This window comes from Anopheles darlingi, chromosome 2, assembly GCF_943734745.1.
Source record: "Anopheles darlingi chromosome 2, idAnoDarlMG_H_01, whole genome shotgun sequence".
NCBI lineage: Eukaryota > Metazoa > Arthropoda > Insecta > Diptera > Culicidae > Anopheles > Anopheles darlingi.
This window is the reverse complement of record NC_064874.1, coordinates 48,874,403-48,881,902: the sequence shown is the minus strand read 5'-3', so window position 1 is coordinate 48,881,902 and position 7,500 is coordinate 48,874,403. Positions and strand designations below refer to the sequence as shown.

Here is a 7,500-nt window from a genome sequence, read left to right as displayed (position 1 = left end):
CACCACAGCATGAGTTCGTGCTGCTCGCTGCTCGCTCCTAGCGATGAAAGTGGGACATTCGGTTCCCCTTCAACAACACTTGACTTAAGGTTCGTTCGGAGGAAAGGATTTCCCCGAAAGAAGGGCGCACGCTGTACTTCAAGTGAAAAAACTTCGCTTCACAGCGAAAGGAAAACTCAATCCCCGCCTTCCCAACCGCCCCGTCTCAAACACTCTCGAATTCGATCCGTCGATCCAATTCGATCGGCGACGACCAGAGTTTTCGGTGGAAACGAATCGAAACGAATTGGAACATTGGCCACTAGCACTGGTACACCGTGAGCGGTGTAACCGATCTTGGCAGTGCCACCTCAAGAGCGTCCATTCTCCCGGGGCACACGCTTCACCCGCGATTCAATCCCCCAATCTATATATCTCTTGTTCTTACCACTGCACCCTTTCGACTCTCCTAGACTAGCTCGGTGTATGACTCAGTACCGAGCAGCAAGGAACACGAACCAGCTAACAGAGTGTCATGTTACATATGTAATAACAGTTTACCACACGTTTTGGGTTTCGAATTCTGTTGCCACATTTGCTCGGCGGCGGCTTGATACGGTTAGAGGCGGCGTTAGAGGACACAGTGATCAAGGGGCTGCTCTGAGGTGGGAGCAAGGACATAAATATTCAACAGAATGCTGTGAAACCCCGCCACACTACTCTTACTGGGGAACCTTTAATGTCATCGATCGGGACAGGTCTTCATCGTGGATAAAAAAAAAAAAAAAATACGAGGGGACGAAAGGATATCAAATCGACAGCGTCGTAATTTGGAAACGAATGTAAAACATGTCATCCTGTATGCTTTAAATCATACAGCTACGGTATGGTGCCTTCACTGGCATGTCGGTGGTCGTCAGACGCGCCCTTTCTACGCGACGCACGCGGAGGCGTCCAAAGCGTATACCCACACACACACCCAGACATACAGATACAGACTGACGATGGGAACCTTCCAGGAACTGCAAAGCAAATGCCACAAATGACGCACACGCCATTCGACGCTTTTATTACTCGTCGTTGCGTACTGCTCGCGGCGTGCAAATCATTAAATTCTCTAGCCTCCAAATTAACTGTTTACTGACAAATTGCAGCCACCACAATCGTCGTGCCGGATGATGGCGATAAAGAAGAACCTCGAACCTCATACGCACCATCACCAGAACGTCACGCGTTACTTTCACACGCGCTTTTGCTGGAAATTATCACTCGCTGCTGAAGTAAGTCAGGTTGATCATCATCATCCTCCTCCTCATCATCCTCACCATCGTCGTCGTCACTTCGGAAGGTCGGAGTGGAAATTCCTCTCGAGATGCCGAGGCTAGCGGGCGACTGCGGATGGAGTGTGCGTTCCACTGTAACCGTAGCAATGCGATGCGCACGGCATGGAACGTGGCATTTGACGCGCTCATTGATGTATTGAATGACATCATGTGCCCGTTTTTGCAGATGCCCAGCACGTCAACACATCCCTGGAGGGAGCGTAAAGAGGAAGGGAGGTCCTTGCACACCTTCTATCCCATTCCATTCCATGGTAGGCGTCTTCTTACTCGAAAGGCGCCTGCTTCGTTCCGTTCTTCACGTTCTGTTTCTCACCATCTAGCGAGCGTCTAGCGTCTTAACGACGGACAATGCCTGCCAATGCCTACTGTGCTCGCCTTCTGCTGCAGCTGCTGCTTTTCCAGTGCCTCCAACCTCGGTAAACGAAGCATGAGCACCAAAGAGATGCTACCACTGGACACGTGGCAGGTCGAGCCACGGACCGACCACCCTTTTCCGGTGCTGGAGTGTAAAAAATGCCAACGAAACACACACACGCGCGCAAGCACGCAGGAAGCGAAAAGGAACGAGAATCAAGTAATGGCTAAGAACGTTCTTAGCCTTGCTGCTCCCCTTCTCCGCGGTTTCCATGTAGTATTCATCCTCCCATTGCTTGCCTTCAAGACGTTCATCTTAGCGAAAGCAGGAGGATGATGATGATGTTGAGGAGGATGGTGGTTTGTGGACGATCTCATCTCTCGCCAAAGACCCCGAACCCCGAGTGGCCACGAGTGCGAACACCGGCGCAAACTGTGCGCAAACTCGACGAAACCTCCTCGATTTCCTCGACGACGACAACGACGACGACGACGACGACGACACGGTCACGATGACCTCGATTGTTTTGGGTTTGGCTCGGTCAACATCATCATCATCATCATCATCAGCAGCAGCAGCAGCAGAACCGTCAGGATGGCTCCTTACAGCATTCGCGTGGATGCTGGATGCTGGAAGGTCAGTTCTGGTTCGCTCGTCGATCGGTACGGGTGCGTGTAGAGGTCTCCTCGGTCCTCGGTGTTCTGTTGTACTGTCGCCAGTCGCCAAACCCGCTCATCGGTACGTCGGCATCGGTGCGCTCGTAACGTCGTGGTAACGTGTTCGCCCGTGGAAAATTGAGTTTTCCAACCATCCTTTCGACGGAAGGGTGGTCGTGTGGCGGTGTGCCAACCAGCCAGCGAAGGGTCGGCCACGGAATGTGTTGTAGTTCATCTCGGTTCGATTATGTGGTGCCGGCACACACACACACACACACAGGCATAGGCACACAAATGCGAGTGCTACTTGGATGACAACCGATGACGACGAGCGTGTGGCGAATGTGTGGCCATTATAGGTGGTCGGAGGTGTGGTGTGGTGCTCCGATTCGGTGCGGCGATTTGTGTCCTGCCACGCGACTCCTGGGACGTATCCCCAACCCCTTCGAGCCGGTGGTGATGGGGTGGCCACGACACGAGTGAACGAGGGAATTGAACTTTCACACCTACGCCACAAATTGGACGACGGATTTCGTCCAGGCCGGTCTCTCTCCCTCTCGTTCTCGATACTTGCTCCGGAGGGAACCATCAACTTCAGTACAGGACCCATGGTATTATGGGGGCCACCTACCTACCGGGTAGGACCCCGGGCCGTTGATGGAGAGCACCATTGTTTGGCGCACCATTTACATATCTTCTCGCGTGGAGGCCTCCACCGGTTCGGGCCATTACGTGTGTTGCGTGTGATGCCTCGCGTGGTATGCGTGTACCGGATTGTGTGTGTGTGTGTGTGTGTGTGTGTGTGCGCTTTAAAAATGATTACACTTTCCACGGGGTTCAGGGCTACTGTGATACGATGTGTGCGTGTGTGCGTGTGTGTGTGTAACGGTGTGACGATGGCGACGCTTGACTCGGCGACAAAATGGATCGCACACCCTAAGTGGATAATGGAAATTACCTATTTGAGGTAATGCGAGGTCGAAGGTGTGTGTGTGTGTGTGTGTGTGTGTGTGCCGCGAGCGAGTGAGTGAGTGTCGTGCTAGTCATCGTGTTCGTTGGCAGGGGGGGGTGATGCTGCGTGTTAATAGCGAGCGTATTGTTTAGCCGTGCGAGGTGCGAAAATGTGTCCATTGTTCTACGCTCATCGTTCTCATCCAGGAGAACGTTCTGCTCCAGCTGCTGCTGCTGTTGCTGCTACTGCTGTTGTTACTGTTGGTGTTGGTGATGGTGGTGATGGTCGACATGGTTGCGAGCACCTTCTCATACATGAAATGGTGACAATTTCCAAGTTCCCTAGTGCTCCTACATTAACGACCGGGATCCTCACCCAGCGGGAGCCGCTGTAATGGTGTGGCATTTGCTAAGCCCCAGCTGGCTGCTGGCTGCTGGGTGGCCACCTGGAGTTGAGCCCGCGGCGTTTGTTGATGGCATAATGGAGAGGCAATTTAATATGGCGAGTGATCGTACCGCGAGAAGAAAGAAAGGTGTCCTCCGGTCGACCACGGCCCTGACGATGTGTGCTGCTACCGTTTACTGCCTTTCATAATGCGATGTAGTTGTGGCAATGTTGAAGAGCGGCAGCAAGAAACGATGTATTTGGTTGGGTTGGGCTTGAAACATTTGCATTGTTTGGTAAAGTTTCTCATTATACGAACCAATTTGGTAGATCACGATCAGCAAACTTTCGAGCGTCAAATTGAGGTCCAGGGATGGGAATGGTGCATGTGAAGAGCGTATATCATCGGTACGAGGTTCAGTTTCCAGCATAAATCAGTTTATGCTGACACGAAAACAAATATGTATTAATTATGCAACGGGACAACCCTTCACACCGGAACTCATTATGGTGCTGAAGCTGGTGTAGCCGAGCGAGCGACCATCGCATCGCATCGGTCGATGCCCACGGACAATGAAGGTTGGTGTGTCCTGCTTGAGCGATAAACGACGACGATGGTGACGGCGGCGGCGGCGACGACGACGACGACGACGGGACATGATTAAAACGTTGCCCTACGTCGTCAATAGCATCAACATCAGCATGAGCATCAGCATCAGGAGCAACGCCATCAGCGCTAATAAAAGAAGTGATTTGCAGCTTCATCTGCAATCACTGCGCACATATGCACCATTTTATAGCCACACGGGTTGGGCACGAGGTTGGGCAACATGCTTGAGAGGGTTTTTGTTTGACTTAATGAACGCGACCGAGGGAGCTGGCTCGACGGCTGCCCTTCTCCTCCGACACATCCTGGCTCCTCGCCCTGTTTTTACTACCTAATCGCTCCGGATCCATGATTGACGGGTCTGAGCATAAACGGTTAAGGGGTTGAAGGGGGTTTAGAGACTCGATGCTAGAAGGTGTCAGAAAAATAAATCCCCGTGAGCGAGCGCTTCACTCAGCGCTTTCTCGCCATCCTAAGCCATACACCGTGAAAGGTCAAACCCTTTTTATGGTGCAGGGCAATTGAATGTTTTTTTATGCCATACCCCAGCGCCGGTTGAGCGAAAGATTAAGCAATTAAGTTAGGGGAGAATAAATCTAGACGTCGAAATGGTATGCGACGTAACATCTGTTGCTACGAACAATAGCTTCGCCTGAGAGCGAACAATTGAATTTGGTAAGATAAAAAAAAAATAGTCAACGTCCATCCCTGTCCCGAGCAAATATTGTGAATCACAATTACCGGAGACTACGCAAACGAACGCTTAATGATAGAATAATAATGTCCCACCGTTATGCTACCCTCCCCGATTGCAATAACACAATGAAAATGGTCTGTTATCGCGACCGTCCAACAAGTAGCGTGGAAGGTTAAGGGGTTCGTGCCCGAAAGAATCATAAATCGAGCTCTATCATGTGACAATTAGTGTCCATTCGATGCGATAATATTGTAAATATGGCACCACAATCGCGGACCACAGTAATGGTTTTGCTTCCGTTCAAGCATTAGCATCGCATTGGCGAGGACCTTTTTTTCTCTCCCTCGCTCTCTCTCTCTCTCTCTCTGTTGTTCTGACCAACCGGACAAACAACCGTAAACAGAACGATTATGTTCCTCGAATGAACCGGACGAACACACCGCGCGCGAGTAAACAGCCTCCTGGTCCCCGCGGCCAGTCTTCCGGTGACCTCAGAACAGAAGAATGTTTTAACAACTTGCGGTTATTGTCTGCTTCTGTGTCTTCCTTTTCTGCCCCTCCGCCACCCCACCATCATCGGATCCCTCGCTCCGGAGTGCGGTCAGAACAGATACACGGACGCGGATCGGACTCTCAATTTCAGGCCTCTGCCAAATAGCCGCGGGGCCTTGCTTGTGGTCGGTGAAGCTTCCTGCAGTAGGACAACAGTTTTTCCAACTGTTTAAAATTAGACCTTGTTCCAGCAGATTCGCAGGAACCGCTGTTCGGCGCACGAACACGACGAATAAGAAAAACATCGAAAGTAGAAGAAAAATAGCAAAAGAAAAGGGGCAGACACGAGGCCAACTCCCTAGCGCACAGCATATTTCTAATATGATGTCCTCGCCCGCCCCGTTCGCTCGTTCTCTATCATTTGGCGATGGTCGATGGTGTAGGGATGGCGGCGTGCCCCCCTCCCCTTTGGCTAATGGATGATTTAAAAGTTTTGCTCGTGTCAGTCCCGCGAGCACCGTCCGGCTCCCGATGTTGGACCTTGAGAAAATGGAGGCCAGAAGGTCGTCAGAGAGCTGGTTGGAAAGACGAGTGAAAGAGAAGCTAAAATCTCGTTCCCGAAATCGCACGTCCGCTGGCGCCACGGCGGTATAGTCGGCCTGTCAGACTGACCTCCGAACGGTCCTGGTGGTCGGTTTGCTCTTTCTTGGCAGTCGGTTGGCGGGTCCCCCGGGGGCAGGCCCGGCGAGCGAGTAATTTTAATTAAGTAAACCATCCACACCACCGAAAGCAGAAGGTGTTAGCTTTGACCTCCGTGACGTTTCTTTTCTTCTTGAAAGCATCAACCAACTAACCAACCAACCAACCAACCAACCAACCAAACATCCAAGCAACCAAACAAACCAAGCCAAGAAGAAGCAAACAACGATCCAAGCGGAGCGCTCCACGACGGTCAAAGTGCCTCGTTTTTCGTTTCGTTTTTGGAACCATCTCGGATGAATGTTTGCTGTGCCCAAGCTGGGTGTACAGTCCGGGCTCGTGTGTAGCGTCGACCGGGTCGACGCTCAGACAAACGATGATGTGTAGCGCATCGTACAGTCCAGAAGGTAATGGACCTCGAGCTTGGTCCTTCCCTCCATGTCCAGGAGTTAACCGAACCGACCAAGCGACAATGCACTTTGGCTGCAGTCCGCCAGACGTTGGTAAACGTACCGAGGTCGAAGCATAAGCTAGTGGCAAAAAGGTTTCACTTGCCACCGCGGGCACCGGGCACCGGGCTGCCAGTTCTGGAAAGGTGATCTGTTAAACTCGGTAGTCTGAGCGGCTTGGAGCGAAATGAGAAACTTGACGTACGGGCATACATTTTACGCGGGCATTTACACGCGGCATCAATTTAAAATTTTGCGAACAATGTGAAAGGCGAACCAGAAAAACCAAGCTTCCTACCAAGCGATCGATGATTGATGATGCCAGGGAAATCAATCAACATCATCATCGTGGATTTGCACCGCGAGAGCGCCGCTAGGGAGCGATTGTTGACGTTTGGTTTTAATTTTTCCAGCGTTTTCTACAATCAAATCACTGAACTGTACGTGTGTGTGTGTGTGTGTGTGTGCGTGTGGATATGTCAAACCTCAGGCCTCTACGTTGGGCGACTGTAAGAGGCGCCTGGTATTCTGCTTTTGGATCTTTAGAAAAATTTGGCCATTAGCCAAGAGATGTGTTCCTTTTCACAAATCACAAACCGAAGCAACCGTTGGTGTCCCCGGTGTCGTAAGCTGAACCAGTGGATCCGACCGACGCCGCCGAGGATCTCCTGCGGTGGCACTGCTTGACGCTGACCATTTATCATTATCAGCAGCACACCAATGTTCGGCGGGATGCGATGCGACTAAGACGGCATCGCGGCTGTGCGCGATGTCCACGAACATTAAACGCCATTCCTGGGCCGGTCCTGCCGTTCAAACTCTTGTTCGGTTTGTTTTTTTTCTTTCTTTTTTTTTGTTAGTTTTCTGCCTCCCATTTTGAGCTTCTT

The 7,500-nt window shown here is 51.4% G+C and overlaps 1 protein-coding gene across 2 annotated transcripts in view; it reads left to right on the top strand.

Moving 5' to 3' along the window:
• Positions 1 to 2,325: 2,325 nt before the first annotated feature.
• Positions 2,326 to 7,500, top strand: part of LOC125951877 (uncharacterized) — a 14,491-nt gene continuing 9,316 nt past the window's right edge. Inside the window, exon 1 of one of the 2 annotated variants that reach the window (XM_049680996.1) lies at positions 2,326 to 2,415. The gene's annotated coding sequence lies outside the window, so the exon portion shown is untranslated. Of the gene's footprint in view, positions 2,449 to 7,500 lie in introns of both variants that reach the window. The other variant, XM_049680995.1, reaches the window with a different exon arrangement.